The sequence below is a fragment of the Phyllobates terribilis genome, unplaced genomic scaffold (genome assembly GCF_046119375.1).
Source record: "Phyllobates terribilis strain yellow unplaced genomic scaffold, ASM4611937v1 Scaffold_1__5_contigs__length_1240528914, whole genome shotgun sequence".
NCBI classification, from domain to species: Eukaryota; Metazoa; Chordata; class Amphibia; order Anura; family Dendrobatidae; genus Phyllobates; species Phyllobates terribilis.
The window spans coordinates 1,079,739,339-1,079,749,230 of NW_027362761.1; the positions used below are offsets into that span (position 1 = coordinate 1,079,739,339).

At 46.7% G+C, this 9,892-nt stretch overlaps 1 protein-coding gene across 3 annotated transcripts in view; it reads right to left on the reverse strand.

Moving 5' to 3' along the window:
• ATP10D (ATPase phospholipid transporting 10D (putative)) overlaps window positions 1–8,620 on the reverse strand; it is a 111,441-nt gene extending 102,821 nt beyond the window's left edge. For 2 of the 3 annotated variants that reach the window (XM_073645538.1, XM_073645537.1), the window contains exon 1: window positions 8,474–8,620. The gene's annotated coding sequence lies outside the window, so the exon portion shown is untranslated. Of the gene's footprint in view, window positions 1–8,465 lie in introns of all 3 variants that reach the window. The other variant, XM_073645539.1, reaches the window with a different exon arrangement.
• Between the last annotated feature and the right edge of the window lie 1,272 nt (window positions 8,621–9,892).

The following is a 9,892-nucleotide window of genomic DNA, read 5'->3' on the forward strand; positions in this document are numbered from 1 at the left end:
ACAGACGTATTTATTGGTACAAATTCATCCACTGAATAAACAATATTGATGCTTCGGCCAAATGCATGGCCTTCATCAGAAACATCACTGTAAACAGATTATAATAAGGACGAAGGAGAAGTATTCATATTAAGAGTGTCCTAAGTAATAGTACAAAGGCCAAACAGGCCATTATTTTACACAATGCATCTAGTAGTGTGGGGCTAGGTAAAATAGGAGGCAGGTCAGTGAAGGCACAGTGAGCTGTCATAAGAGCATACAGATGAATATGTAAGCAGAGCACAAGATAGAGCGCCCCCCACAGGTCGCCCCGGAGCACGGGCATATCATTACTTCCAAACTGAAAGTAAAGATTACACAAGAACCACAGGAAAGATTTCATCAACCAAGGTATCATTTTAATCAGTGTAATGTCGCCCACCTGACAGTGTATGTAGTTTACTGAGCACAATCCTGCTGACAGGTGCACTAAGTGTTACAACAACAGTAATTTTGACCAGGGGTGCCTAAACTTTTACATGACACCGTATATCCATTTCTGGAAACTACTTGGAAAATAGCTTGTACTTGTATGTCTAATGTCAGCAAGGGGTGTGGACAATCAAGTAGCTACCAGGGAAGGGTTGTGGGGGGCAGAGAGGATGGTCACGCTAGGCCCCTCACATGGCGAGGCCCATCCAGAGCAACCATCATTTTTAAAAGGACGACACCTGATAAATCACTTCAGGACCCAAATTTAAAAAAACAGTGTATGCTCGCCTCCTGCAGCACAGCCGTTCCAGTGATAATCATGTCGGTGCCGCTGTTCCTGGCAGTGATGTGACATTGTTGTGTTTCGTGCCGGCTGCAGCTAATGAGCGGCAACTCAGCAATATTCTATCAGAATGGACGTCCGCTCTAGTGGAATAGTACATTACTGCAGCTGACAAGCGGCTGCTCATTGACTGCAAGTTCCCCTTTAAGCCAAACGTCCGACTCCTCAATTTCCATGCCACCGACTCCTTCATACATGGCTCATGTTTAAGTGATAAATTTACTGTAGCACAGATTCATATCAGCTAAAAGTCTAGACCCTTAGGCTGGGTGCCCACGTAGCGTTTTTCAAGCGTTTATGCTGCGGAATTTCCGCAGCGTAAACGCTTGTGAAACGCTAGGTAATCCGCACCCCATGGTCCCCAAGGGGATTCCGCATGTTCTATGCACATGCTGCGGATTTTTCCGCAGCGTTTATGCTGCGTACAAAAATCCGCAGCATGTCATTTAATTTTGCGGTAGCGCAGCGGAACTCCTGCCATTGACTTGCATTGAAACGCATAGAAACCGCGACTGTACATTTCTACAAGCGGCTTCTATGTGTCTCTATGTGCGGATGGTACCCAGTTCTGGAGGAGAGAAGACTCTCATCCAGACCTGGGTACCATTGTACCTGTAAAAAAAAGAATAAAATAACAAAGTTTATACTCACCTTTCCGAAGGCTTCTCTTTAAATGCCGGCATCGCTTGAGGACCTGCGGTGACGTCACAGTCATGTGACCGCAGGCCCTTCACCGCTCTGTCTCGCGATATGCCGGCAGCTGGGAACCAGACAGGAACGAGTGTTGCTGCACATACCGGGGCATCGGGGGTGAGTATAGCTTTATTTGTTTTAATTTTTACGGTTCACATTGTATAAATCCATGCCATTTGCATGGATTTATACAGTGTGACCTAGTTGTCAAGCACTTTCCAAGTGATGCTATCGCCTGGAAAGCGCTTGTCAATCTGCATGCGGAAACGCATGTGAATCCGCATGTATTCTGCAGGAAAAACGCATGCACAATCTGCATGCGTTTTTTCTGCCAGGGAGATGCAGAAATTTTCTGCTTCATTTCTGCATCGTGGGCACATAGCCTTAGATCAGGAGTAGGACAGACATTTATAGGACATTTCATAACTTTCCCAAATTCTTATGAAAAAATATTCCCCACAAACTGCATTGAACTACTGTACCCAATTTATTATATATTTTAGGAGTCGGTCCATTTTATACCGACTCCGACTCCACAGCCCTGATGGTAAGGGTGCACGGTAAAATATAACTAATTGTTTGGCTGGGGCTTTGTGGAAACTTCGTCTGCGACACTGTCCATGGGCATCCACATTACGGATGGGTGCAGGTGCTGCCTGCCATTTACATCCCCTAATCTGCTCCGTAAAAGGGATCAATTGCATGATGTGACTTTTTCTATGTGGACATGAGGTCTGTGTGGAAAATTGCTCATGTTCTCTAGAATATTTTCTATAATCAGTAACTGTGCTGTCCATGTGTGGTGCTTTGTGCCAGTAGACAGTACAATATGGGAAAAGGGTTAAGGTTCTTCTAGGGATGTAGTTGGAGGATAAGGCTAGGTTCACATATATACAGTGCTCTCCACTGACCAATGCTTTGGAGCTTCCTTCAGAATCCCCCAAAAGACAGGATTCTGATTGACTTTGTAATGATTTCTTTCACTATTATGAAACAGATGGAGTCACTTTGGACTCAGTCCGGCCTCCATCCCTCTAGTTTTTAAAAAAAAACAAAAACATATGCACAAAAGTATACTCTACCAAGCTTGTGTACACAGACATCCCTTTCCAAACCACGCCCCCTGAGGAAGTTACACACGAAACGTGCGTTGGGGTGGAGGGACATCTGACTGATTGCCCATGCAAGCTGGCATCTCTCTCTAAGGTACAGTTAATCTGGATATGTCTATGTACAAAGCTATCCTCTGCAATATAATGGCACAGACTTTCTTACTGCATAAAGTGCAATGTGCATTGTAAGGTGGCTGCCGGACAGGTCGTGAACGGGAGGTATGTGTCCCCGAAGTGCCAAGCTTCGGTGATGTAGGACCCGGAGAAGCAGGCTCCAGCACACAGTGCTGAGAGGACTTTAATGGGCCCGGATTACAGGGCCGGGTTTTACGAGCAGCTGAAAGAGCTGGGGGGGGGGGGGGGGGGCAGCTGCTCACTTACCTTCAGTCCAGGTTTTGGAAGGCTGATTTAAGACAGCTGTGCCTGTCTCAGTCTGTCTGTGTTTGTTGGGCAAGGTGAGCAAACCTTGTAGGTGCTTCTTAGACTCTGCAGGAGGCAGAGAAAAGCACCTTGTTTAAACGGCTAAGGCCGTGCTGTATGGACTTGTTATTTTGAGCTTTGTTCTGTTAGGGTATGTGCACACGATGCAGAAATGAAGCAGAAAATTTCTGCATCATTTCTGCATCTCCCTGGCAGAAAAAACGCATGCAGATTGTGCATGCGTTTTTCCTGCAGAATACATGCGGATCCACATGCAGATTGACAAGCGCTTTCCAGGCGATGTTAGCATCACCTGGAAAGTGCTTGATAACTAGGTCACACTATATAAATCCATGCAAACAGCATGGATTTATACAGTGTGAACCGAGAGAGTGTATATACTTACCTCCGATGGCCCGCGCTGTCCTGCTCAATCTGTTCTCCCTCGCCGGCAACTTTGAATTGAAAGACCTGCCGACGCCAGCGTCACGTGACCCGTCACATGACTCTGACGTCACCGCAGGTCCTACAACTCACTGCAAGTGCCGGGAACCAAGCGGGAGCGCTGCGCGGGCCGACAGAAGGTAAGAATACATTTTTTATTTTATTCTTCTTTTTACAGCTTTTTTAATGGTACCTGGGTGTGGATGAGACTCTCCTCTCCTCCACACCCGGGTACCATCCGCACATTAGAACGCACCAATTACGCAAGTACAAATGCTGTCTTGCGGAATTGGCGCGTTCTAATGCAAGTCAATGGCGGCGAAATCGCCGCGTTTCCGCAAAATTAATTGACATGCTGCGGATTTTTGACCGCAGCGTTAACGCTGCGGAAAAATCCGCATCATGGGCACAGCACATGCGGATTTCCATTGGGGAACATTGCTTCCCTTCTACCATGCGTTTTTCATGCGTTTCCGCGGCGTTTACGCAACTGCAAAAACGCCGCGGAAACGCATGAAATACGCATCGTGTGAACACAGCCTTATTCCTTTTTGTGCCAGGAAAAGGCTGTTACTTTTGTTTCTAAACTGGTGTATGGACACTAAATAAACCAGCAGTTTGCTTGAACCCGTGAACTGCATCACTGTGTGAACCCGTGCCTACCTCCAACGCGGCTCAGTGAGGACAAATCCCTACAGCATAGATATATGCTTTGCTGGTACCATTTTGATCTATGTGCTCTTTATTCAGCTGCTATTTTCTTGCATTTACAAACATCTATATAGGTGTGCAATCTACATATTGATACCACAATACCTATCTCTGTCAGAAGAGACATACTATATACTGTTGTCATGGTTATATATTACGGTCTTGATGTTCCTCGTAGTGTGAGGTGCTTTTTTTTTTTACAATTCATTGTGTGTTTTGAAATTTGTATTTTTCTCTTGTAATAAAGAATTCTATGTTTCTATAGCTGCTGTGTTTGTTTGGTTTCGAATCACATCTGTAGTTTCATAACCAAACCTATTGTTTTTCCAAACTTGTGTGCACTTCTGAAAAAGAAATGAATACTAGAAGGACGGAGGCCATAGAGAGTCCATCTGCCTCACAATAGTGATAGGCTCTGCAATGGTTTGCATCAGAATCCTGTTTTTTTTCGGAGATTCAGAAGGAAACAACAATGTATAGCTCAGTGGAGAGCACTGTATGTGTGAACTTAGCCTTATCTACACTGGATAGATTGTTGCAAAAATCTCATTCTCTGTTATGTAATCAGCAAAAGACAGAGGCCACATACTGCTGCCTGTGAGTACACCGCCGACTGCCAGAAAGCAAGCAGCAACGGAGCTTGAATTCCCCCCGACACTTCTGCTTTATTAACTAAAATAATTGCAAGTCAATAACATGATATCTACAACCCATCAGTACACTGGAAGTCCTAAAATCTACAACCCCTCAGTACACTGGAAGTCCTAAAATCTACAACCCCTCAGTACACTGGAAGTCCAAAAATCTACAACCCCTCAGTACACTGGAAGCCCTAAAATCTACAGCCAACAATCCAGAAAGTTTGTAAAACGGCAACAGATTATGGAATTGTATAAGGACAAGAAATCTGAGCAGGCAGATCCTATCAGTACATTGCCAAGCACACATCTCACATTATTAGTACAGCAACATTTAGTTTTAACCTCCGGGTAGCTGCACTTTCATAGCAGGGGGGCGGTCAACATTGGAACACTATTAAAGGGGTTGTCCGGTCTTAAGCTACAAGTTTGCAGTCGGTCAATGTGTGACTACAGACTTGTGAATCCTCACCCTGCGAGCGGTGAGGATTCTCCGATCCCGGAAGAGGACGATCATGTGACTGCAAATATGTTTTATGCATACTCCTGTCCACATTCCGGCTAGACTGTTGCCAGCCTCGATTAATACACTTGCATTGATGAGGCTGCGTCCATCTAGACGGGATGGGTCAGGAGTATGAATATCGCATTTGTGGTCACATGACCGCCGTTCCCAGCGCCAGAGAATTCTCCCAGTGCACGCAACGTGAAGATTCACAAGTCTGCAATCACACAGAGTGATTGCAGACGTGTAGGTTAGGACCGGACAAACCCATTAACCTGCAGATTAACTCTATGCAGGCTGGTAGTGTTTGAGGACATGGCAGGGTCCCTTTAATATTTCTTTAGGATCTGCAGGAGCCCTGAGAACCAGCTCTTCATTAGATTAGCCCCAGATGCCAGGATTTAGCAGACTGTTCTCAGAGCTCCTGTTGAGCGGCCACAGATTATGGACATGACTGATAGAGTTGGTGAGAATTAATTCGCAGGACTAAGTCCAATCGTTTCCTATGTAATCTAATTGATCTGTAAATAACGAATGCCATACTGATGGTGTCCGTATGGTATACAATTTTTTTTCTTTTAGCACCCACTGAAATGTATGGGAGTCCGCAAACAACATTATATTCTATGGGGCTACTCACAAGTCAGTTTTATTTTTTGGGCTGAATAAAGATCCACATAAAAAAGAGCCAAGTCCTTCACTGGTCTTTTTCATAGAGAAGTTGCCCATTGATATGAAAGTCAGTGGAAAAATAAAAAAATAAAAGCAATGAAGATGTCCATGTGCTGTCTGTTTTTCGCACATTGCTGGGAGACGTTAGGAAACTTCCCAAGGCTGGCAAAAAACTGACAACGCACACGGAAGAAAAACGGATCCATCAGCTTACAGTCTGCATTATCCACACAGGGACTTCTCAATCACATGGTGAGGTAGATGCCCACTTGAAATATAAAAATACATCATTTATTAATATACTCCACTGAGGTCCTGCATTCAAGGCCAGTCCAGGGTTTTGGAGGCTCTTTAAATCTAATTCTTTGATGGAGTTTTGATAATATAAGTATTTTGTTACATATGTTTAATGCTTCGAACACTTTTTTTTCCCCAAGCTGAAAACCCCTTTAAATATATTAATTGGCCATAGAAGGAATATTAAGGGGTTTTTCTAGGATTAATGTTTGTTTTATAAATGTAACCATAGCCCCCCAATATACATTTTTGCTAGTGACATGCATTGGTAAAAGTGCCAGTTGTACAGCTTTCTACATTGGGGTCATCCCGTCAATCAGTCTATAATTAGGTGTGAGGCCGATGTTTAGTGACCAAAAAGATAGAGGAGGGCAAAGTGTGAAAATGCAGCGCACGTAAGCCCTGCCGCTACAGCCCTGGGGTGTGAACAAGCCTCGCACAGCGAGCGGAGATTCGGACATGGACGGGAACAGGTAACAAGTTGATTCAAGAGTTATTCCGGAAATTGCAAGTTATTCCCTATAAAATAGACAGGGGATAGCTTTATTCATCTGGGGTATCTTACTGGCAATCTTGAGAACAGGGCTCTATATAGCCCCGTCTTCATTGGAGTGGAGCCCCATTCTTGAGCTCACTGGGAGGCCAGAGGTCGCTCCCCGCCCCAGGCATTGAGACTTATCACTGAAGGATAGGCTAACATCAATTTGCAGTAAAATTGCTAAAAAAAAAAAAAAAAAAACCTTGGGTCATTCACAGTCAGATTTTTATTTCTTTTAAAGTTGTCGCTATCTCTAGCAAATGTCTTAGAGGAGGATACGCCTACAAAGTGCTCAGAAGAGAGTGCCGCATGCATGTGACCCCAGTCTAAATCCTCCAAATACTGTACATCGAGGGGCAGCCATAACATTGGTGCAACCTGTGCGGTCGCAAAGAGGTAAGGGGGTACATCCCCACCCACTGGCGGACAGACAGAAAAAGGCCCCTTTGCAGCCCAAGAGCTCCTAAAAATGCAAAATTGCACCTGCTCTGGAGGTAGAAATAGGCCCCCTTACCCATCAGGCCCCTGCTGCACCAATGATAAGTCCGTCCCTGCCCCCACCCCCGAAGCAGGTAGTATTGTGCATTGTTATGAGCTATTGGGCTGCTCAGGCCCCTATATTGTTCTTGCACAGGGGTCTCTCCTGTGTGCCCCCAGTGCTGAACATCAATAGTAGCACATTACCTTGTTCCCCCTTAGGATGTTTACACGGAATATATCATTGATGACAATCATGAGACTGTTTCCCCGATATGGATACATATGTTTTACTTCATTAGGACGACATGTCACAAGAGAACGGCAGCCACTAATAGTGGAAGTCAATGATCGGCAGCAGCGGTCCCGTGGGCAACATTTCATTACACAGAGCACATGAGCATCTTTGAATGGTGGGTACGTGACGATATTTTATAACCCACTGCTGTTTTGTTTTTTTATGTTATTTTCTATATTTCCGGCTCTTTTCATACACACTTGGCTTTAAAAAAAAAAATAAAAAGCTGCAATAGTGCAATGACATTTTTCCAAAGAAAAACACTGTATAAAACCACAATCAAAGGGGTCTTCCACCTTCTAAGGATCGTTTATTTTGAAATTAAGTGCATGTACTTGGGGGCTTAAAATAATTCTTGCAATTAGGTTTCATTACATAGTTTGGCTTTTTCAGGTTCTTTGTTTCCCTGCACTTTTAACTTTGAAGAATTCTGTGTTCACAACAAGCTCACTGATGGATCCACAGTTAACTCATTCCGCAGTCAGCAATAGACAGTGCAGCACAGAAGGCAAACGGTGAAAAATGTTTAATGAAATCCAAGTGCAAAAAACGAATTTTAGCCCCAAATATAAGTGCTTAAAAGAACTGTCCCCAAAAGTGACCAACCCCTTTAAGTTTTAGAAAGAGCCAGGCAATTATGGGAAATCCCTAAATCCTCGTATCCGCTATGGTCGGAAATGATTGCTTCATACCCACATACTGCAGCCCGGGAGCAGGAAGCCTCGCACAGGCGGAGGGGCACCCGGCAGTAAGGGGGCAGCACACAAATGGCAGCTTCCGACCACCACATCTTATCCCCACGGCAGGACAATAACACAAGCTCCCCGCGTTATCTCTGGCACACACCGGCTCACCATGCTCCTCAGCAGCTGCCGGTCCGGTGCATAGTCAGGAGCGTCCACCGTCTCCGAGGGGAACTCGTGCAGCCGCTACCGGAGCAGCCTCCTGTCCTCAGCTGGTGACTAGTGCTGCGGCTCCGGCAGCCAGTGCTAGGGAGGCTCGTCTCAGCCAATCAGCGGCCGGGGCTCAGTGACGTCACCGCCCAGGCGCCCTGTGAGGCTGCGCTCCGCTAGTACACAGCGCAGGGAGCAGTCGGAGAAGCCGGTCTGCCGGGCAGTGACACCTTGGCACATAGACATTATGGTATATTCAATATATCACTGTGGTCTAGCAGAGAACAATTTGGCCTCTATTCACCATTAGCGGATTTTTTATGAGGCTGCGTGCCCGCTATGCGTTTTTCAAGTGTTTTTGCCTCGGAATTTCCACAGCGAAAACGCTTAAAAACCGCTTGGTAATACGTGCCCCATGGTCCCCTATGATAAGCCGCATGTGCTGTGCACATGCTGCGGAAATTTCCGCTGCGGAAAAATACGCAGCATGTCCATTAATATTGCGGACACGCAGCGTAATCGCCGCCATTGACTTGCATTGAAACCAGGGGCGGAACTACCGCCCGTGCAGCCGGTTCATTGAACGGGGGCCCCGAGGGAGAGGGGGCCCCTCCAGCCTCCAGCAGGGCCGCCATCAGGGCATGACTGCCCTGACTCCAGTATGGGGCCCGGCCGGTAGGGGCCCCCTCGGGGGCCCCCCTCTTGTGCGTCTCTCTCCGGGGCCCCATGCTATGCGCCGGGTCCGGGACATTTCAGCGCTGAGCTGCGCTGTTGCAGCAGCGCCTTGATGATTCCCCTGACTTCCGGTCATGTGACGGTGCCGTCACATGGCCGGAAGTCAGGAGAACCTGCTGTCAGCGATTTGGACGAGCGCCAGGATTCTGCAGGGATCGCATGGGGGTAAGTATAACAAGTTTTATTTTTTTTAAAATACAATTAACTAGGAGTGGAGAGATGGGAGAAGCACATGTGTGTGTATGTGTGTGTGGGGGGGGAGATGGGAGATGCACATGTGTGTGTGTGTGTGTGGGGGGGGAGATGGGAGATGCACATGTGTGTGTGTGTGGGGGGGGAGATGGGAGATGCACATGTGTGTGTGTGGGGGGGGGAGATGGGAGATGCACATGTGTGTGTGTGGGGGGGGGAGATGGGAGATGCACATGTGTGTGGGGGGGGGAGATGGGAGATGCACATGTGTGTGTGGGGGGGAGATGGGAGATGCACATGTGTGTGGTGGGGGGGAGATGGGAGATGCACATGTGTGTGGGGGGGGGAGATGGGAGATGCACATGTGTGTGTGGGGGGGAGATGGGAGATGCACATGTGTGTGGTGGGGGGGAGATGGGAGATGCACATGTGTGTGGGGGGGGGAGATGGGAG